At 39.9% G+C, this 24,276-nt stretch overlaps 1 protein-coding gene across 1 annotated transcript in view; it reads right to left on the minus strand.

The window, feature by feature from the left end:
* LOC139736744 (GPI ethanolamine phosphate transferase 1-like) overlaps positions 1-24,276 on the minus strand; it is a 54,446-nt gene that overhangs the window by 12,172 nt on the left and 17,998 nt on the right. The gene's annotated exons all lie outside the window — the stretch shown is intronic.

Consider the following 24,276-nt stretch of genomic DNA (forward strand, 5'->3'; position numbering starts at 1 on the left):
ATAATACAATAGCATTTATATTAACTTTAAGAGTAACTTTCGAACAGGAGTTCCACACTACAGTGCCAGTAAAGGTTGGTTCAATGACATCAAATGTGATTTTCAGAGAGGGAGAGCACATTTATTGTATGTGCAACCTTTGCTGGAGTGTACATTTGATAAGTGAGTGAACTACTTCTTTAATTTGAAGTGCCGTAACATTGCAAAAAGGTGAAATAAAGTGAAAATCAAACAAAATACTAGACTCTTCACTACTCTTTATAGATAGCACAATCCACAAGATGTTGGCATGAGGGTAGAATTTACCCCCACAAAAAAAAAAAACACCACACATACAAACAAACAAACAAACAAAACAAACTGAAAAAGGGATGCTTGTATGAGTTAAAGGTAAGGAACACATGACTGAAAACTTGTTTAAAAGTGGAGAAATGATGAGAAAGTTGCATATGAACTTCAGATAACACAGATCTAGTTTGTAGTGTAAGTAATGGACCCCTCACTGTCCACTCATAGCGAGTGTCCAACAGGTGACTGCGAACATGCAATGCAGACAGCAATTGAGAGCTACCAGTAAAATGTCATAAAAGTCCACTCTTGGACAGCAAATATGATTTGTCATGTATTATGAGGGTAGCAAGTCTGTGTTTAACATAGATCAACCACCCTCCTGACTAAAATTGATTCATTTATCAGCTGTGTGGATGAGGGGAGGTGGTGGGGGGGGGGCACAAAGTTGTGGTACTTGAGAAAAGCTGTGAGTTTTAGCATGCGTACATTATTGGCTTGACAGCAAGCGGCTCTAATTATGGCGTAAATAATATTAGCCTGGCTGATTATCAGAAGGCTGGACATTTTGCATGCCACCACGCCACAGGTTATAGGATTGAGAAGTCACAACATGAATCACACATGATAAAATATTGTAATTTTTCAATCCACGCCGAGCATTTTCATTGCAAACTTCAAACAAAGTTGGGAAACTCACAAAAAGTTGGGAAACTCACACTCTCATTAGCGACTTTTCTGGCAATGTTTCCGGCCGGCCTTAGGCACAACTGCTGGGTAACTTTCATGGAATATTGCAACTTTCTGATGTTCTGATTTTTTTTTTTTTTTTTTTTTTGCACTGGCAGTGTGAATGACCCTGTTGTGCATATATATCAGTTCTTTCCTAGTCACCACATACATGTATTTAATTTCATTAATCTTTTCACCAGGTGAAATCGAAGATCCTGCAAGAAGGTATCAACTACTACACGAAAGAAGGCGTCGCCACATTTGATGTGGCATCCATGGTACAAAATGCCGGTACTAAATGAGAACATTTAGTATAGATCTTACAAGAGCTGCCATACAACACACACACTGCTATTCAGCAGGTGAAATTGAAGATCCTGGTAATACTATAAGTGGTTAATTTCCTGCTTCTGCAGTATAACACATGATCACTTACCCGTTTTCCAGGAAACCTGCCCTAGCAGTGGCAAGTAAAGTCAAAGATCACGTCGGCTTCATGTAAGCCAAACACAAAAAAACAACAAAAACTCTTCACAACAGACAAACATTTGCTGCAAATTCAGCGAGTACTACAGTGTCTGCAAAGAGCTATAACATTCTACCAATTTTCATTTTTGTAAAAATTCAAAATGTCTCTCTCTACTCTAAAAAGAAAAAAACCCCACAAAATAAACAACCTTATTTTATTCTTCTTTTTAATTAGTTGTCACTCTTTCCTTTGTTCAGAGCTACCAAGTCTCACACATTCTGCATGAGACTCAAGCATTTAGGGTCCATCTCACGATCTCACGTATGGTGCCCATTATTCTCACGCATCGGGCGATGTCTGCAACTTGGGCCTATAATAATGAGCATAGCTCAAAGGATTTAAGTGATAGTTGCAATTGAAGGTATATATTTCCCTTTTGTCTTTCAAAATAAGAGAAAAATATCAACTCACTGAAGTACCGGTATGCACTTGATCGCACCATTAAGAGCTAACAATTGAAAAAGCTCCCTATACCGGGCCGTGGGAAGGGGGAAAACCCCTCCCACACCCTCGCACGCCGAGATGCCGAGTCATGAAAATCTCACTCATAATTTTTTTTTGAACTTGGCATCCCTGTTTGTTTGCAGCATGATGTCCTCTCTTTGAGTTGACACTCTACTCAGGTAAGAAACCCTTGGTGGATTCAATGTAGAAGCGAAGGGCAAACACAAGACTATTGCGGCTAAAATCGACAAGCGTGGCATGCCCAAGAGAGTGGTAGCCTGGACAGAAATGTATCTCAGTGATTGAGGGTAAGGCAGTGTGGGTAATGGTCTCACTCATAATTAAACGATGTGACAGATTTACCAACACTTTATAGTAAGCACTTCAACAGCAGCCAAAACTGCAGAAAAATTTCTATGATAACAGCACTTAATTACAAAATACTGTATACGCCATATATTTTGCGAGTCTAAATTTTCGCGAATCAGGACTTCCCGACAATTTCGCGAGTGGTTAAATTCGCGATCGTGGAGTCCTGTACGGAACGGAGAAATGTATATGCGTACGTCACATTCATATCGGCATTAGAGTCAATACTTTCACGTGTTTTTAATTTCGCGAATAGCAACCGACTCGCGAAATTTGCAAAAAAATAAAAACCTCGCAAAATATTCGGTGTATACGGTAATCATCATTATCAGCGCTGTGATTGGCATTATAGTGACTCTTTATCATCATCATTTTTTGTGCAAGTATCACCACTATTATTATCATCATCACTGTCATCATCAAATTATCATCACCATCATCATCGTCATCCTTTATTACTGTTGTCAAGGTATATAATTATCACAACTTACGGCAAATTTGAAAGGGAGAAACATAGGCCCGAATTCACGAAGGTGGTACAAATGAAACCATGGTTTAAACCATGGACAAAAACCACGGAGCGCCAAGTGTCGCAAGGAATATTTCGTTACGAAATTGTTCATTTCGTCGACAAAGTGACCGTTTCGTTAACGAAATTATCATTTCGGGGGCGAAATGTTCATGTAGTTACAAAATGTTGTCATTTAGTTACAAAAAAAATTATTTCATCGACGAAATGACTGATTACGTAACGAAATATTCCATGCGACACTTGGCGCTCCATGGTTTTTGTCCATAGTTTAAACCATGGTTTCATTTGTACCACCTTCATGAATTCGGCCATAGTGTTCATCCAGGGATTGATAGTTCCATCACACTGATGAAGAGATTCAGATTTTGGAACATGAAATTGCCCTGCATCAGACTGTAAAACCAGTTGATAATGGCTGCTCTAAAGATGTCTTGGTAATGGCATAATTTATAATGTGTGACAGGAGCGCAAGAAGTCATCCTGAATTGGTGAGCTATGCATCTTATAACACCTAAACCACTTTCTTAAAATTATGCTACAGTCACACTTTTGCACACACACTTAAAGGTACAAAACAGACATGGAATTCGAGAGAGTGCTGCTGGATGGCGTGATGATCGGCGCCATCTCCATTACGATTAACCCTGTTAGTTCTAGTTAACAAGTTAACTGTTAATAAGAGTAGATCACCTATCTATGCGTAAGTTTTTACACTAGCTAGTAAGCAAACTTTGTCAAGGATTGGTATGTACTAGGCGGAACAAGCCAGAAACAACTGCAGAATAGATCTAGACAATCTGAGATTGAAATCATTTCAAATAGTTTCAACATACTCACGATACAAATCATTTTATATTCACACATTAGGAACATATAATTGTGGCAGACGCTGTAAAAGCGGACATTTTTGCGGTGCTGAAATTTTTGTGCATTTATCGCAAGCAGAAACCAGTGCGAAAATTTAAACACAAGAATATTTTGACTTGCTATGTGTTCCAGTAGTTCATGTCTTGATTCCACGGAATTGAAAACATACAAAACTCATCTTAACTGGTCGAGCCCGAAAAATTACTCACGCAAAAATATCCACTTTGACAGTACATTAAACACGGGTCCATGCAACAGCGCCCTCTTGAGTCCTGGGTCAGTTTCCCTTTAACGTCTTCCAGTGAGGGGGAGACCAAAAAAAAAAAAAAAAAAAGATCCAAGCCTGATCATGGGTCGATGGCGTGGGAACTTTTGATAGTGGATCATCTCTGATGACCCCAGTCTCCCTTTTTCCCCACTCGGTCATTGTCTTTGTCCTTTTCACTCCCAAGCTTTTTTTTTTAAATTTTTCTGTCTCCCTTCTGCAGCATCCAGTCTGGCGCTAGCTACGCTCGTACCTGTCATGAGATCGGCTCGATGCAGCGGCTGTCCGAATGATCACACGTGGATCTCGTGGGGGGGGGGGGGGGGGGGGTGGGGAACATTACCACTGAGCATGGAGCTACCAGCACTGAGGGTCTCAAACTCGCAAAAGCACTGACCTCGTTTGCTAGCGATCTACCACATGGGCACAGCAGTCTCTGGAAATGAGCTCTGATGGGAACTCACTTTTCTGTCTGTCTCTTTCTCTCTTTTCTGACATTTTCCCCAGATCTTGGGAGTAGGAAGTCCCTCGAGATCATTCAATCAAGTCAATCTGAATGCATCTCTTGTTCATTTTTTTTTTTTTGGCAGTTCTTGACTTTGTGAGAGCAAATTTCATGTTCTCCTGCATTAAAGACACTGCTTAGCATATACCTAGTGACTCAAATTTTGACAAAAATCAAACTTTCCTCACTCAGGTATACAATGATGTTTGAATATATGAAGGAGCACTTTCCTAAGTAGAATTCTGAAAAGTATATGTTGTCACTATCAGGCAGTATACCAACAAACATCATGCTGTAAAAGTATTTCAAAACAGAACGGCCTACATTTTTTACTGTACATCAGTTTCACAGATTTATATTTTGCACAATATTGGAGTCACAGGATGTATGTAGGGATATACATGTATAAAGTAACACTGCACACTGGCACTGGTCCAACGATCCCTGGCCAGCAAAACTCACTGTTGGAACAGTAACTCTTTCAGGAATAGACCAGTAAAAAGTGGAAAAACTGGATACCTACTGGTCAAAGAGGCAGTTTGGACCAGTAGAAAAAAAATGGGTTTGTGTGCAGCCCTGAATAAAGAGCTTCAATTTTTCTTTTTCTTTTTCTTTTTCGGACTGACGCACTGTGAAATAGCACCTTTAATGTCCCAGAAAATATAATAGCTCAATATGTGTGAAGCTCATGCACAGATCCTCTTGAAAGCAGTTTCCACAATCATTACTTCTTTCTTGTTTATCTTAGGGGGAAATTTCTGAGGATGAGTATGTGGTGTATCCTGCTCCTAGTAGTTTTGTTTCTTTAAATTGCTCATAGTATAAAACATAATGATACATCCAAGTGAGGATTCTGAAGGCATGCAAACTGTCACTTAAAAAAATCCACCCAAAACCAAAGACAAATGTAGATTGAGTGAAAGCAGCAACATTAGTAGAACACATCATAGAAAGCTTGAGGAAATGGGACAATCGATGCAAACGTTATGAATTTTTAAAGTTTTGGTGTTGGAACCGCTGGATAAGGAGACTACTAGAGGTTATGACGTCATGTGTGGACAGCAATATCAAGAAAATATAAAGGGAATTCCACAAAAATTCACTTTTCTAGCATAATGAAAGAGCACTTAACAAACCGCTTTCAGAAAGCAGGGGGAATAATTGCTGCCCCTAACATATGTCAGTATCCAGGCGATGGAAGGTGCAATTTTCGTGAAAAATTAATTTTTGTGGGGCAGGTCCAGTTGGGGTTTATGACCATTTCTCTCTCTCTCTCTCCTTGCTTGAAACTTGAGTTTCAGAATAAGTAGCCATCTTATTATGTTTTGTGGAGGATTCTGTCAGCATGAATGGGCTAAATATAGCTGGACTGGCGAGTCAAGTGGTCTATTATGACCCGTCACCAGGATACCCTGAGAAAAATTGTAGACATCAAAACTGGCAAAACAGCACTGTATGGGAATTTGACTGAACTATAACAACATGTTATGTTTCGTTCGGAAATGGGATACTCGATATCTAGAGGCCAATTTCCCAATCATTTTCTTCCCGTGGCAGGTTTTAGAAATGAGGTGTGAAAGCAAAACTGAAAAAACAAAACAAAACAAAGAAAGTGAAAAAAAAAATTGAAAGAAAAATTGTCAGTATCCATCATAAATAATTTGGCCCAATGTTTCAGTGGGTATTGTCCCCTAAATTTTGCAAAATTACAAGATGAGGAAAGTAAGAGCATGACTAATGACAAGATGTCAAAAAAGACAATTTCTCTCAGCAAAGGGTTTCCTGCATAAAAATACAACTTTATGCGGTGGAGTACTTTTACACCAACCATCCCACTTTACAACCATGCTCTGTGTTTGGCAGTGAAGCTAGGGCTCTTACAGTGCACAACCACCATTACACCAAGAATGGTGATGATTTTTCATGACAGATTTTTCTCTTTTTTCACGCAATCACACAATACACATCAAATCAAGACTAAATTACCACTGAACATCTCTTAAGTAGGCAAAAAATGGCTTTGTCACTAAAATAAAATATAACATTCTATTTTCATTTTTCACACTCGATCTTTTAAGAGCAGCTTTGGTTTTGTCATGAACCTGCTGTGTTTTATGCATTTAATAGCAGATCAAAATTTTGGTTCCAAACTTAATCACTTCTTTATCTCCCCAGTGGCATAGAGGACAGTACTTGTCAACAGGACATTACACTTTGGTCTTTAACCCGTTGCGTACTGGAACCTGGTGGCCTGCATATTAAGTCTCTGGAAATTGAGAATTCAGTATGGAATGGGTTTACAACAAAGTGCTGGAATACACTGTGAACCAGAGCTCAATATCAACTCAGTGCTTAACGTAGTGTCCACCAAACTTATAATCAACTAATTGACAATTTGCCCTTTGTCGATGTAAATGAACACTGTATGTTTTGAGGAGAAGCCGGGATAAAAATCCATGGGAGAATACATACTCGGGTGGGATTTGAACCCAAGACCTCATGATATGTTGCTAGGCAGGCGTTTTATCCACTAGACTACTGAGCTTTCGCCTGATAGTCAGTGATGGTTCTACTCGCTTATAAATAGCAGAGGGTACTGCATATTTACCCAATGATTCTTGCACCAAGTTGTTTTTAATGCATTTGATTGACAAATAAAAACAACTTGATGCAAGAATTATTACCTTGAATACACAGCAAGATCAATAATTACAGCTTCTCAAAATACAGGGTTTCGTATGACTACAAAGACACCTTAGTGAGTTCTCTTAGCAAAATAATCATGACAGATCTTGGTCAGTACTTTTGTTTCGTGATGCAACAAAAAAAATACTAACTTCTCAAGTATCTAGTTGGAAATCTACGAGGTAGCCCCTATGTTTACAATGTGTTTTAAACTTGATAAGGGTGGAGTTGATACTGTGCCATCACTAATCATATTTTGCGTCTATTCAATTCAGATGCAACCAAGCCTAAAAACTGTAACAAGTAACACAAGAGTCGTGAAAATATTTTGACACTGAGTTGATGGGTACCCCCCATGCATGACACAATGAACAAACAACACCCTGATGAATTACGCACAGCTATAGGAGAGCAACTCTTGCCCCATCCCGATGGCACCCAGGCCGTGTCGCAGTTGCGCAGGATGCCTGTGCCAGGAATTCTGCTCGTAACACGCACGCACGCACGCATGCAAAAAAAAAAAACTTCACTAGTAATGAGCGTGATTGGTAAGGTGTGACCGAAGAGCAAGGTTTTTCACACGAATTGTTTGCAAAATTTGTCATCAGTATGAAATTGCACCCCGGGAGTGCCCATACGTTTGCCTTTGAGTCACGGTGGCATCTTTGATGATCACCCGCGAAGGGGCGTCACTGGAAGGGGCGGTGGGGGTGGGGGCAGGGGAGAAAAACCCTGCATGCGGTCTTCAGTGTCGCAAAATGACAAAGGCACTTTGGATAATCACAGGCTGGAGGTGGAGGGGCAGGTGTTGAAACCCATCACCTTCAACCCTAAACTGTTACAGAAGCAGGGGGGGTCAAAGTCAGCATCTCTCCGGTTTAAACAAAGTCATTGTCTGGGCGGGGGACATTCATCACTGTCTGTCTTAATTGGTTAATCCCAGCGCAGACTGGTTTATGCAAACCATCCAGGCACCATTAATCCCCACTCAAGTGGCATACATGTACGTATGCACTCTCACAATAATCCAGCACCCCCGGCAACCACATACTGTGCACAAAATTGAATGATATTAGCACAATGTCAGTACCTCATTTGTAATTGAATGTGACTCCTGATAAATTCAATGCATGATGGACACCCTGTCTCTACAAGAAATGCGTTTATGAGGAGAAAGGAAGATCATGCTGGTAGAATAGAATCTATTTCATACATCTCATGGTCAAATTTTGTATTTAATGCATTGACAAAATAGCAAGACAGATATATATGTAATTGTGGATAATTATGCACTTGCTCTTAACATAACATTCAAGAATTGCCCAATTCTTCATTACTCATTTCTAAAAAGACAGAATATGGCTTGTGCTACAACCAAGCAAAGGCTTTATACACAAGGGACAACCTGTACCCCTGATTCACATAGTAAAGTAGCAATCCTGAAGTAGAGGCTTTTCCAAAAATCCCTGTAGAGGGCGACATTTCACTCACAGCCTGATGTGGACACTTCCAATTTCTGCACTGGCAAGGGAAGAAAACATTCCATTTTTTTTTCTCAATCCCTCTCCCTCTCTATATCAAATTGCTTGATGCATTTACACAAAAATAATCCTGAACACTGAATTGTCATACTTTCATCTCGAACAATCTGAAGTGCAACAATAAGCTAATTGTACCCCTCAGCATATAGGCATATTTTCATCAATACAAATACCATTACACTGCAAACGCAATTTGAACGAAGGTACTTCTGACTTCTTTATCTTAAGGCCATGTCACACCGTTCCGGGCAAGCTACGCGGGCTTGTAGCGAGGAGGTAGTTTCCAGCACGTAGAAGATTTTCAGCGGGCGAACAAGAATGTTTGCAATTTTCATTCATGCCTTGTCATACTGCACGGGGGAAGTTTTGCGGCTTGACTAGCGGGGAAACAAATTTACTCCCCGGAGCTCTCCGCAGTTGGTCCGCACCTGACAGTATTTAGCGCGTAGTTGCCCGGAGGTGCTCACGCAAGTCCGATTTAACCTCAGCCAAGTTTTGAGCATGACCAAAACTTTTTCCGGGTGAGTCGCGGGAATGCCCGTAGAGGTCCACGCAGAACGCCAGTAGGAGGCCCTTAGCGGCAGCACTTCCCAGGCAGCTCCCACGCAGGTACTTGGCAATCTCGTATGCAGCCAAGATGATAAAATTCTGTGGGATTTCAGCCATTCCATTAGAGGAATTCCTTCACTGAGTTGTCAGCCCCCACGCGACTGGTACAAAGGTCACACAGTATACTCGCAAGTATAATTTAAGTAGAACGCGTCCAGCAAGTAAGACACATGCGCTGACTCGCTCAAATCCTTTTCCGCCCTCAGGAATGTCAGGTATGCTGGAAAATCCGGAACGACTACGGTTGATATACATGCTAGGTACTGTCATGTGCGGATCATCTACGGGGACCTCCGGGTAGTCAAAATTGTTCTTTGCAAGTCGCACGCAAGGCTTGCCCGGAAAGGTGTGACACGGCCTTTACAGAAAGGGTCAGTATACACCTTTGTAGATCATGTGTCTCCAGCAGCAAATTTATCAGGAAGGGGTGGGGGGGGGAGGTATGCTTCTTTGAGAAACATGTGACATTCCTAGCAATCCATATCTACAAGAACCACAAGGGGTATCCTTGAAAGCACAATTATTGGAGCGGGCGAGAGAGACAACTCCTCTTGCGATAAGCCTACAGAATGCCACAAAACTCACAGTTTGCCAGCCCATAGTCGTGGCTGTGACTTGCACTAATGGCGTTTTATGAGTTTCAGATATAGAGTAATTCAAGTCAAAATTAAAACTAATGCTCCCCTCGTTCTAATCTTTGTTCCCCTTTAAGTCTTAACAAATTCATTACTACAACGATACTGCAGAACATCATTTACATTCGTTTCTTTAATCAAGCATCTACTACCTCCTCACTAAGAGTGAGCGTCTTGATTTCAGTAACCAAGAAAAGCTAACTCTGTCATCCTATCTCACTCCATGACAGACGTGAGGCCAGTGCCTCAGATGACTAAACACATCCCATTGGGGAAAACCACAAAGTGCCACGAAGCTACTGAAATGGGGAAAACCCCATTCATTGATCAATAAATGACTTTCAGGAAGACCCCCCCCCCCCACACACACACACACACACGCCCACATTCACACATTGCATCAAGGCATAATTAGAACAATAAAATGGTTATAGCATTTCATATACTACAGGTTGTAGTATTCTGCCAATGGACTCAGACTCAAAATATAGCCATTCTAGATGATGTACCTGTGGGCCCATTCACACAAAAGAATAATCACGTTTTTAATCGCATCGCAAAAATCAATTGTAACTGTTCACACACGGCGATACAAAAATCAATTCAGCCGCAAGTGTAGCCCTTTAAATCTCTCAACTGTGCATGCCTATGAAGCAATTGCCGGAATGTGACTCCCAGCATCACTGTGTGCAGATACCTGGTGTGGCAAGCTGCATACACCCGCGGAACGGGATTAAAAATACATTATGTTCTCTAATTTGTGTGGGTGTGTTGTTAACACACCGCATGGGGCAAATTATTTGCAATGGTTTGAAAAAAAAATAAAAATAAATAAAGATGGACTGATCTTGGCATTGCTACGTGGATCAAGGGAGTCGAAAGAATCATTTTGCGTAAGAATTAAAATTTTTTCGGATCGCAATACATGTATATCAATTTTCAACTAGAAATGTCGCTATGGCAACTGGTATGCCTCCTTCATAATGCACGGTTCTCCTACTAGGTCTAAAGTACAATTTCTTGACAATGTCTTGACCCTAAAGTTCTCAAGAGAATCACTGTCAGGTAGAACATGCATAAACATGTATGAAGTTTCATGATTATACCTTGAGTCACTTTTGAGCTATAGAGGAAGAAGTGAAATTTAGCACTTTAACTTGACATTTGACCTTTTGCCAAGAAACTTCCCATAGAATCTCTATTGGGTAATACCTGTATATTTCAATTTCAATTTAAATTTCAATTTATTTTCATACTTCTCAATGAAGGAATGTACAGCAAATATAATAAAAACATAGTGAATCATAATATCCGGCTTGGATGTACAGTAAATTAATGTAAGAATATAAAACATATAGTGGTCAATCATCGTACGTTTGGTTCTATGTATAACGCTAAAGAAATATGACGGAACCTACTTAAAAGCGAGCTTGTTGAGCGTAGGTCCCAAATTCTGAACAGAGTGTAAAGATGAGGAGCACGGATGCAACGTAGGACCAAAATAAAGAGAAACAAAAATGAAAGGCAAAAATATCTGGTGCACTAACAGAATCTTCTCAATACATTAATAGTGATATACAGACAACCACATTCTGCAGATGTAAGGACAGTTGATTTAACAATGTTGACAATAGTGTAGTAGTATGATTTGAATAACGGTGAAAAGAGAACAACTCGACATGCGAGTCCTCGGAGGAGATACGGGAAACCTAAAGAGTGAACATACAAGTACTAACATTCAAAGAAAATTTGGAATTAATTAGAATTACCAGCCAGTATAGCACTAAGCACCACTATAGCACCAGTAAGCACCACTATAGCACCAGTATATATCAAGTTTCAAGAATAATCCTGCAGGCATTGCATAAATATGAGGGAAGTAGTGACATTTTGAGGAGTTGACCTTGACCCTTGACCTTTGACCCCCTGACCTTTGACCCCTGACCCCCCAAATTCCCTAGGTAATCACTGCCACTCAGTACATGCATTATACATGTACTAAGTTCCGTGAAGATACCTTGAACCATTTGTGAAATGTGGAGAAAAAAGTGAAATTTCCACATTTTGATTTGAACTTTGACCTTTGACCTCATGACCCAAAACTCTCTCTGGAGAATGTTGATTTGTTAATACATGTATACACTAAGTTTCAAGAAAATACCTTCAGGCATTGCATGGATATGGGGGAAATTGTGAAATTTTGAGCATTTGATCTTGAGCATGTGTACCTAAAAGTCGATAGGCACAACTTTGTTCACTCATACACGTGTACATATACATGCCAAGTTTCATTACGATACCTCAATCAGTTTTTTAGTTACACTGCCCACAAAATCGATTACGGATGGAAGGACGGACGGACGGACAACCCAAAAACATAATGCCTCCGGCACTGCTTCGTTGCGGAGGCATAAAAACAGTTAATTTCGGGTGCATACAAATGGGGGACTTCTGTAAAACTCTATGCAAGCAAAACCTTAGAGGAAATATTCTAGTAGGCTGCTTCCTCAAATAACTAGTTGTGCCTTGTTCCAGACGCTCTCATCATGAGACTATGGATGCATTCATCATCATTAGGGGGATTTACACTTGCTTGGAAAAATCGTGACATTTGGGTGCAAGTTGCTAAGCAACTACACCCAAACACCCTCGAAACATCGCCTGAAAAATTGCCAGCCTGAGTGCGATTTTTTGAAACATCGCGATGTTTGACGCGAAGTTTAGCGAGTGAAAACCCAAGCTGCTGAAATATCGCGATTTTTCATCACGTGACTTGCAAGTTGCGGTATTGGATTGCACCGGGAGTTAACTGCACTGCAGTGAATACGAATAGCGCGCTCTTCCACTCGTCTACCATGTTGAAGAGAGGTAAATTACACATGCGCACTACCGACCAAAAAATCGTGATGTTTCGTGAAGCTCAAACTTCGCATGCTTTTGCGCAAGTGTAAACGGTGGAACCAAAATATCGCGATTTTAAAAATCGCGCTATTAGTAGGTGTAAATGCGGCTATTTCCATGTTTGAAGTGCGTTTCACTATCCACTATCAAAACGTGTTTGCAAACACCTTTCGGATCGCATTTCCTAAGTTGTTGCATTTACCAAATCTGTCGTAAGTTGATTGCGAGGCCTTGTCATTGCGCAGTTTGACCCAAGGAGCAGAGATGTGTAGTTGGCAGTGGTTGGCGTGGGCAGATCCTAGCTATAAACACATTTCAAAACGACTTTGCGTTTACCAACTGTACAGAAACAAGTTTCTGGCTCAAATGTGTTTGTGATCACACTTTTTTCAGCGTTTCAGAAACACATTTATAACCCCATATGCTTAAATCAAAACAGCTTTGCATTTATCAATTGCCCAAAACTCCCTGAAAGTTGTCTGGAAACACTGACTCTGTGCCAGAAATGAGTTGATAAATGCAGCCTGACTTTCTTCTGTAAATGTAGTATGCATGATCACATCACCTCCCTGTCTTGGTTGGAGAAATGAAAGTGCCGCTACAACTTTCAGTTTGTTTGAGGGTTTTTTTTTCCCACTGTGGATATTATATAGGTGAAAAGTCATTCCTACTCAAAGTTATAGTCACACTGTGCAAGTCTTCACTTAGTAGTCCAACGACCTCATAAACATACTTTCCGCATTTAAAATTTATGACTCCACGAAGCAGACACGTCTGATAAGTGTTAAAGGCACCTGACAAATAGACACTACTGTTAACGCTATATTTTTTTTGCATACAAATATATATATATATAAATGAGTTCAAATCTCTCAGGGAAAAAAAAAAGAATACTATTTGTAGTATTCCAAGGAATTGAGCAAGAGGCCAGACAGCAAACTAGTAATAGTAGTCACTTGAAATGCAACACTAGTGTGCTGGCCTGGGACAGTGCGTGCAGGGCAAACTTCTGTTTGCATTTTTCTCAATATTCTTCGAGGTCGAGAGCCCAATCGAGAAATTTGTGAAAATAAAAACACCGCCAAAACGTTAAGCAATATAATATCTAATCTGGCATTACCCCAGCATTCTAACTGTTGCAACACTGAGTGAGCACACTGTCATTCCAAGCTCTGAAGTAGGTGAACTGATAATGATCTAACTCATCCAATGATTTTGAATGCAACAGACATTCATACTGATGTCATTTGTTTGTTGACTGAAAGCTCCTTATGATAGTAAAAATATGATACATGTAGGTAGCAAAATGAAGGCATAATTGCCCATGATTTTGATGGAGGATAATATTGACATTTGCATTCTTTTCTGTATTTGACAAAGCACAGCTCATGTCTGTAAATTCACTTATAAGCAGAAAAAAATGCACACAAAACAATTTCAAAATTTGACTGGCAAATGCTATTTAGCAGGTACATAACATCATTTTGTTGTGATACTTCATGTAGAATATTTCCAGTGAGATGAAAGGATCTTTGTATCACCAATCATCTTGTAGAGCAATAACCCTTTGGCCCGAATTCACGAAGGTGGTACAAATGAAACCATGGTTTAAACCATGAACAAATACCATGGAGCGCCAGGTGTTGCACGGAATATTTCGTTACGAAATTGGTTATTTCGTCGACAAAATGACCGTTTCGTTAACGAAATTATCATATCGTGGACGAAATGTTCATTTACTTACAAAATGTTGTCATTTCGTTACAAAATGATAATTTCATCGACGAAATAACTGATTTCATAACGAAATATTCCATGCGACACTTGGCGCTCCATGGTTTTTGTCCATGGTTTAAACTATGGTTTCATTTGTACCACCTTTGTGAATTCGGGCCTTTGTGTGCCTACTGGCACAGAAAACCCTATACACTTGTACAGACTACTGTGCACGCCAAATATTTTGCAAGGTTTTAATTTTTGTGCATTTCGTAAGTCACGTGCTATTCGCGAATTTAAAGACACGTGAAAATATTGACTGATTCCGACATAAATGTGAGGTGCATGCATACATTTTCTCTGTTCAGTACTGTGCTCCACGATTGCAAATTTAACCACTCGCGAATTGGTCGGGAAGTCCCGATTCAGGAAAATTAGATCGCTATATATATGGTGCATACAGTATCTAACGTCCCTGGTATATATACAGGGTAAATGCTTCATAAAATAAAATGCCTTTTTTGAAGCTCAGCTGACACTGTGCTGGTAAAAAAATGCACACTGTCGGGCTGCTGTGGTTGTTGTTATTGCCTTTTATGGGGGGAGGGGGAGAGAAGATATCCCCAGATCTGGGATGGCTGGTTCAAATTCTTTGAGAGCATGAGTAATACTGATGGCATGGAATCCTCTGTCCTACAACAAAAGTTGGATGACCTTCCCACTCCATCAAGATCTAGGGCACACACAGCCCACTGGCAACCCAGTTTGTTGGCTGTTCCAGTTTATTCTCTCCTTTGGCGTTTAACGACTGAAGTACGTTTGAAGAATCACAAGACGCCCCGTTAATCTCTGCCCCTCCCATTTCATCCTGAACGTTCCTCTTTATTACTTTTTTTTGGCTCTTTTTTTGTTTGTTCAGGGTCTTAATCCGTTTGTCTATCGAAAATGGAAACCACTGAAGAGGAACTTTAGATTGGAGATTAAGCACGGCATTGCAATTATGCCATGTGGGATTCCCAGCATCCTGCCGCTGCGCTCGGCGAGGAAGTGCAGCAGTACCTGGTACTCATAGGTACTCACACTGTCTGGAGGCTTCAAAAGCCTTGCCCTCATTGTATCTTGATGGGCGAATGAAAGCCAAATCATGTGACCAGTGTGAAATGTCACCTGATAGAGGAGATCCTTTTGTTTGTCTAGAGGAAGAAGTTACAGACATTCACAGACAATTGAAGCGACGTGAGAGGTATACTGGTAGATGCCAAGAATTTCGCGGGCGTCACATTTGGCGAAATCAGGAGTAGAAAGACAATTTTCGCAGGTGGTTGAATCCGTGATTGGGAACGCGAATATTCTAGTGCTTGCACATGCTCAGCATATTGGCATAAATGTGCAAATGGAAGGCTAGACATCTGTGTGTAGCTGTTGCTTGCCCATGTTGCTTGTACATACAGCACATCATTCTCATACTTAAGGGGGTATCTCATCGGGCTTGAAACCAGTTCACGACTAGTTCGCGACTCCAGATTTTGCTAGTTGCAGAGACCCGAGACATCTCCTGAAAATTACAGAGTCTCCGATTAGTCGCCAGTCAGTCGCAAGAAATTTGAACATGTTCGATTTTTCGCGAAGTCTCCGCGACGTCTCGGAGACGTCGCAGAGACTAATCATATCAGCGACTGCTGAAACGTCTCCGCGACGTCTCTACGATGCCTCAGAGATGTCTCAGAGACGTCGCCCAGACCTGCTGGAGACCAGAAAAACTGATGAGAGGTCGCGTCCGCGACTCTATTTGACGCTGTTTGACCTACTTAAAACCATGTGACCTACATGTATCTGCTTGCTGACATCCTGCCTAGATCAAGTCAGGTGATCCTGCAACGGCTCCCTCACATTTGAAATTTTTTTGGCACCTGCCAAATCTCGTCTCAGAGACGTCTCCTTGGTGAGACCGCAAGACATATTTATGGGGGAGACGTCTCCGCGACTGCTGCGACTGATAAGTTAGAGACGTCACAGAGACATCTCTGTTGGTGAGATACTAGCTTTACTGGTAGAACTTATGTAACTGGATACTTTTGCAGGTTGTTAATTTCAAAATGTTTTCAACTCATGAAATTCAAGCACACAAAACCCTCACAAAATAACCAGCATCTATAGTATGCTATTCCTGCCTGCCAAATGCGTGACTTTTTTTTTTCGCTGAAATGTGACATACGCCATTCTGACACCGAATGCCATGTTCTACCAAAATTTGGAAGATGCTGGAAAAACTCGCAGAAGGGGGTCTCATTTCTCACTAAGGACTCCTGCCATCAGCTTTAAACTTGATGACGTTATACTACCTGATTTGATGCTTAGCACATATTAAAGGTATTCTAAACCCATTGTCTGTAATGACCTGGGGGATCCTGTACATGATCTCTGAAATCTATAGCATTGCCAAAAACAGCAGGAGCATAGATTTGACCATCATATACCTGAGTGAAGCCAACCAAATATGACCTTTGACCCCATAAAAGGCAGAATGCTAGGGGAACCACTACCAGAAACCATGGGTCTAAATTGCGGCATGATGCATGTCCATACAACTTTGGAAAATCAAAAAAATTAATGAAGAATATCTACAGTGTATATACAGAGCACAAACAAGAAATAATGCATAGTGGCTGCCTTGGACCCAATAAAAAGTAGAAAACTGGGGGTTGCACAACCAAAACTAGTCCAGGCCAAGATTTGACAATGATACACTTTTGTACAAAACTTGAATGAAATCTGTCCAAAAATGTGGCCAGTATTGAGCAAACAAGGAAACTGTAAAACAAGATTGCTGTCCTAGACCCTATGAAAGGTAGAACATTTCAGTTTCAGTTTCAGTAAGTTTTATTTCTCCACTTGTACATAACAGAAAATAAGTATAACAATATCAAACATATTATTCACAAGTCATGAAAATATAAACAAAATGTCGCATTACAAATATATAGTCATGTGAAATAATACATAGATATCATTACAGATCTTTAAGTGTACAGGTGGAGGAGACCGTTATCAATAAGCAAAATGCTTGACTTGGACATCGACCTCTATTAAAAACATAATATGCCTTGTAACAATATTTTTATTTAACTAAAGGAAGGAACGGAACAATTATACACACGTAGAACAAATAATGTAAATCTTTAAAGTATTTTAAACGTCATTTGACCAAAAAGGACAACACAAGGTGGAATGTATAAAGATGAAAGAAGAACAAAACAAAACAAAACCCGAGAATAAGGTACCCGAATATGAAGAGTAGAGGAAAGAGAGAAGAGAAGAAAAGTGATGAGATACAGTGTTCAGGAGTTGGGAACTATAAAACAAAAGTGTAATTTCTAATTTGAGTGGTACATTGCGAGAAGAACGTCTTTATAAGATGATTTAAAACATTGTAGAGAAGAACTGCGTTTAAGGTCATCATTCAATGAGTTCCATACATCTGGACCATGATGTCTTATGGAATTTTGAGCTTTAATGAGTTTAGGGTTTTCCAAATGATAATCTGATAACATTGGGGCAGCATCAGAAAATAATTCTAGTTCAGATTAGACTATAATAAACTTCCACACAAAACTTGAATAAATCTGTCAAGAAATGTGGCTAGTAGAGCACACACAAGGAGACAATCAATAAATCAACCTTTTTGAGTATATAAAGGCAGATCAATGAGGGCACTATCACCAAAAGTTACGGGCAGTATAAGATTTTTTTCATGATGTACCTCTTTAAGAAATCTGAAATAAATCCACTTGGTTGTTGTCTTTTTTTCTGGTCATCATGTCAAAAGAAGTACTATTTATTAGGCATATCAGAAACAAAATGACAGGCTCATACTCCTTCAATGATTAAAGTGTGTATTTGCAAGTGAAAAAAAAGATGTTTCTATTCAGTTACTAGTCACAGTTCATTAATCTGAAAGTTTACAATTCCAAAAATGAAGTAACATTTGTTGTTCTGAAGGTTCTTTTATCTGAAAAAAAAAAAGTTCTTCATTCTGAATACACGTCCATTTATCCAAAAACAAAATAAGGTTCTTAATTCTAAAGGTTCATGAGCACGCACCTCTTTTTCATTTTCAGATGAACAAACCTTCAGAATGCTGAGCCTCATTTAATTTTTAAAATTACAAACCTTGGAAATAACCAACAGCACCCAAATTACTTACTTACAATTTTCATTTGCTAGAGTAATTATAAGTTAGTATCCCTCAACGCCATTCAATCCAGGGTAGTTTCAAAACCACAACCACGCAGACTTATATTTATACTAGAATTTAAAAATAAAAAGATGAAAAAAAAAATCTACTCAGTCCAACAAGCTATCAGCAAATATTTGAAGAAAGTTTTTTTAAAGTCAGTGGACATTGTATCTTGTTTTGGATGAGAATCAACATGGCTCTTAATAGAGCATGCATAAACCAGTTCTGCACATTGAACCATGGCAACAATCGCTATGGTAACAGAAGACGTCCTGTTTGACAAGTTTCCTATGTCAGAGACACCATGATGTACCTGGATCCCGTCCAAACAGGACATCTTTGCGGAATCCGAGGAGACGTTTCATCATGCGGCACTACATTTCAAAGGAACGCGTTGGATAACGAACCTGGGCTACGACAAACTAATAAAAAACAAACATGACTTTATGTCTTCGCTGTATTCCCAATGCCTCAGGGGAGGGTCTGTGGATCCACCTCCCAAGCTTCCTCCTTTTCTTCCTGAATGGTCCTGTCACTTGTCCCACTCCTCCCCCCCCAAAAAAAAAAACCACAAAAAAACACACACACACACATAACAAACAAAACACAACAACAACCCATAGTTTTCTGCCATTTAATGCTCAGTTTCAGATTTGTGTAACCACCCTAGAAATGTAATGCTGAAACACTATTTCAAAAGTTTTTGTTGTTGCATTTCCTTCCTTTCCGTGTTTGAATATATGCTAAAGAGATAAGATTAAACAAACAATGCTAAAACAATAACATTGGTAATAACAAGAAGAGTTTTATGCAACATATGTAGTTTTATGTGTTACACCCACTACTGGCAACAATACATTTTCACCTAAAATCTCAAAGCATACCAGACTGTGTAAAGGGTGGATAAGTAAAGTGCTCACCTCCAGCCCAAAGATGAAGGGGGGAAAAAAAAGATAGATCAACCTCAATTAACCATAAAAAGGGAATATCTAGGGAGAAAGGTTGTCAAAAGGAAATAAACAAACACACCCAGTCAAACAAATGCTCGATCAAAGTCTTGCTTCCTTCCCTTGCACTGGAACCCAAAACTGCTGGCTTGATTCTGAGAACACCAGAATATGAGCGCTGCATGATATTCAAAGCTAAGTTTGGAGTAAAGTTCGGCCAGAATCGTTCCACGAAAAGATGCTTTGCTTGAGACTAACTTTCAAGTGCCATTCCTTTCACAAATATTTATTCATGCACTGTAGATCATTCTTTGATACTTTTGTTTCATTTCACATTTGGAAATCAGGTTTCCAAAAATGTTCAGCTTCTTCTATTTAAAAACGTTGGCAAAAGTTTTAAGTTTCAGGAGGATGTTGTGCAAGATAACAGATTGGTTTAGTTGATGAGCCACAAAGATGCTACATACACACACACAAAGGGGTTTCTAGGAAATCCCAGGATGGTTCTAAGGGCCCATTCTTAGTCAGGGCACATTAGTTCTGGCATCGTACTCTAGCCTCCAGTTCTGTCCAGATCTATTCTTCATGCCCTATTTTTATTTCATTCACCTTGGCACAAGACTGGGTAGTTCAGGTTTGTCTGGGATATGCTATAACACCTTGAAGCACGACTTCTTGCACCCCTATCACAACAAGCCCATTCACATACACTGAAAAAACATGATTGGAATCGCAATTCGTTGTTTTGGGGAGTTTTTTTTGCTCCCTTTCATACGTGTGTAAGCAAAAAAACAAAACAAAACAGAACAAACAATTGCGATCCAAATCGCACTAGTCCGTGAAGAAAAATCCACACCCACATTGCGACTGTTTGAGCGAGGCCAATGTGTGCATGTGTGAGCCTCAGAGTTTGACCTGACCTTGACCCGACTGTCTTGAAGTGTCCAACATGTGCCTTACATTATGGGATATTTGGAAAACGGTATTATTTTGCACACCGTTGATAATCAGCAAGTAATTGTGACTGTCCAAAAAGAATTGTGACCATTTCAGAAACGTCACAATAATAGTGGTGCGCAAGTTGTTGCGACTTGAAACTTGCTAATAGGCCCATACTGTCTCACACATAAAAAAAAAACCTGGTCACTTTCGTCATGATTCAAATCATGATGCAAATATTCGCGACTATCGGTGGCAGAGTGAATTGATTTTTATACGCATATACCATAGTGCACCTTGTACTGGCAACCCACATTCAGTGCAAACAATGCACATTACTGTAAAAGTGGATATTTTTGCGCAACTAATTTTTCGTGCTCGGCGGGGTCAGAAGAGTTTCGCGTGTTTTTAATTCTGCGGAATCAAGACATCAACTATTGGAATATATGGCATGCAAAAATATTTGTGTGCTTTTATTTTCGCTCTAGTTTCTGGTTGCGCAAAATGCGCGAAATTTTTCAACACCGTGAAAATTTCCACTTTTACAGTTCATCAATTTTTTGATTGCCTTTGACATGGAAGGGGGAGGTGAAATAATATCAGTCCAAGATAATTTAGTAAACTCATTCATAAATTCAAGAAAAACAACAGAACTTATGTGACATATATAATTTCAGCTTACATGAAATGGGGCTAAAAGATTTATCTCTTATGTATGAAATACAGCAACAAAGTGTGATGCCATTGCCATTCATTGCCATGGAAACTGGCTCTAAACAACCTCACTTGGCTCGAGTGTTTATGCTCGGACCTGGTTCCAACCCACGCTGCAAATAACAAAAGCAAGACTGTGACATCATCACTTTGGTACTCTATAGGAGTGACACACACACAAAAAAGGGCATGGTAGCAACCATAGCCCTATGGGTATGTGAGTGTGTTTGTGTGTATAACATGCCACACTGACAATGGTATTGCACATGTAATGTCTATATAGTAGAGTTGGTGCTCTCTTTGTGTGTGCAGTTGTATTTGTGCCAAAATCCAAAGCTGGTATTTGCCAAAAAACACCTCGTAAACTTTTCAGGGGATGGGGTTGTTAGTAAGGATCCTGATCACAGAGTATGTAGTCAATTGTAACTCTAGATGAGACGTTTTGTTCACCCCTGAAGCAGGGGCGGATCCAGGAATTCCGTAAAGGGGAGGCACCTTAGCAAAATTAAAGGGGGGTGCACGCATCCCCCCATTTTTAAAAATTTCTTTTGTTTTAACCAAAAACAAAGAGGGGGCGCACGTCCGGTGCGCCTAGCGCGCCCCCCTCTGGATCCGCCACTGCCTGAAGTATATCGAGTCTGATGTACTGTAAAACATGATATATTCGCAGCATGAAATTTTCGCGAATTGGAGCCAACGGCCTTTTTCGTGGCATGAAATTTTCGCTAATTGCCACTGGCCTTCAATGCATATAGTGTTGACAAGAACTTTCGCGGGCATTTTAATTTCGCGAATCTTGGTGCTCGCGAAATTCGCGAAATTAAAATGCATGCGAACATTCCTCGTTTTACAGTATTCTGCATCAAAACCAGTGTGCATTTGTACCATTTTAAAATACCATATTTGCAAGTGTGAGTAATGTAAATTCATCAATTATGGGAAGATTGCTTTTAGGTCTGTTTGTTTTTTCCCTATTCTTTTTTTCAGATGCAAGACCTGTGTTTTTTGTGACATGCACTGAAAGATCAAAGCATTTATCTAGAATCTCCACAAACTGAATCTATGCATTGACTTGTATGTACACTGTATGTATGAAAAACAGTTGATCTTTGAAAACGAAACAAAATAGATAAAATTGTATGGAGCAGCATTTTCAGTTGATATGTGCCATTACAATATAATGTCATACTCCCTGCTTTATTCTCCAGGTCTTTAAGTACTAACAAAAACATACCGGTAATAGAAAACATAATAGTTGTGGTACTTGTTGCTATGCTTTTAGACAAGTAATAAAGAAAATGAACAGCCTGGCAAACCACATCATCTTTGACTTTCCCCATCTATTAAACTGGTTTGAAGGTATGATAAGACACAAAAAATAGCAACAAGTATGCACATTCAAGGAACATAGTTTATAGCTCTCTGTTTAACACTCTAAGGTTTGGTTATCAAAAAAAAACCTCTCACATAAGTCAGATGAGTTCGCACAAGCACCTTGATATCACATGTCCAAGCACAACACTTCCCAAACTAATTTTCCAGATAACCGTAATCCATTTGCAGACTAGCAAGGGCATCAAGAAAAAATAAAAAAGGAGGGGGGAACAAAATGATTTGGTGCTGATAAGAGTCCACTGACCCTAGCACAATTGGGCAAATTTATTACCCAACACTACAGCCAACTGATTGCCATCATCAATTACCACTGCATGGGACTGATAGCCCTTGGCAATGGTTGGCAGTACAGCCAGACACCGTGGCTTAAAAGGCATCAAGCTTTTAAGTGTCTCACCAAAAAAAAAAAAAAAGGAAAAAAGAAATACATTCTGGAAATCCAGTTCCTCCGAGTCCCTCACAGACAAATATTCTTCTTAATTCACCTTGTCGCTGAATTTCATCTTTTTGGGGGGCACTGACTTTACACCCCCCCCCCCCCCCCCCCAAGCTGATAGTAGCTTCACATCACATGGAAATTTACAAGTGGGGATTTTTTTTGGAAGCCCATGCTTCACATGAATGTCCTCATTTTTCAAGGTCTGTTCAGTGAAATCACCCCCTCACAACATATCAAATTCCAAGAGCATCTTTGTTGGCTGTTGCGTTCACCCATGCCTTTGATATGAATATGGACAAGAGCGACCCAAAATAGGCAGGTTGGTAATAAAATCTACAGTATGCTTCGCAATCCCCTCACACAACATGGTACTGTACTCTTACAGAATATTTATGGACACAAACTTCCAATGACTTGTGTGTGCTCACTGGTGCGTACGATATAGCTTTTATTTTTAATGTGCAAACTGTCTTTAGGCTTCATTCGGGACGTTTTGGCCTCTTGACTCCACAAACATGAAACTGACCAGAATGAAATTGTACACAATCACTTCACTAGCCCAACTCAAACTGGGGGGCAAAGAGTCGAGTCATCCGAGGAGGGGAAAATGATTTTATTCAAGATCAGTCGCCCATGAATATTACCACTGCCTTTTCCTCTGCTTTTGACCTTTAACCTTGATATAGTTAAGGAAATTAGCTTGACTGCCTATATAAACATCTCAACAGGATTACCCCTGCATCTAAAATGCGACAACAAGCGTGTATGAATGAAAATAGGCTTTTCAAAAATGGAAACAAAGATAAAAAACAGGGAATTTGTTACAATAAACACCCCTTTTTTTCTACCATTCCTTAGCTGTAAACGGGGAGTGAACATTGCTCATTTACCCCCTTTTGTTCTCTTTGACACCACCTGAACCCTTTGTGTGATTTGAATGCTGATTGACTCATAAAAACTCCACAGAGTTGCACACACTGTCAAGGG

The sequence above is a fragment of the Diadema antillarum genome, unplaced genomic scaffold (genome assembly GCF_040938485.1).
Source record: "Diadema antillarum isolate AM-2024a unplaced genomic scaffold, OU_Dant_1.0 scf00000028, whole genome shotgun sequence".
Classification (NCBI taxonomy): Eukaryota; Metazoa; Echinodermata; class Echinoidea; order Diadematoida; family Diadematidae; genus Diadema; species Diadema antillarum.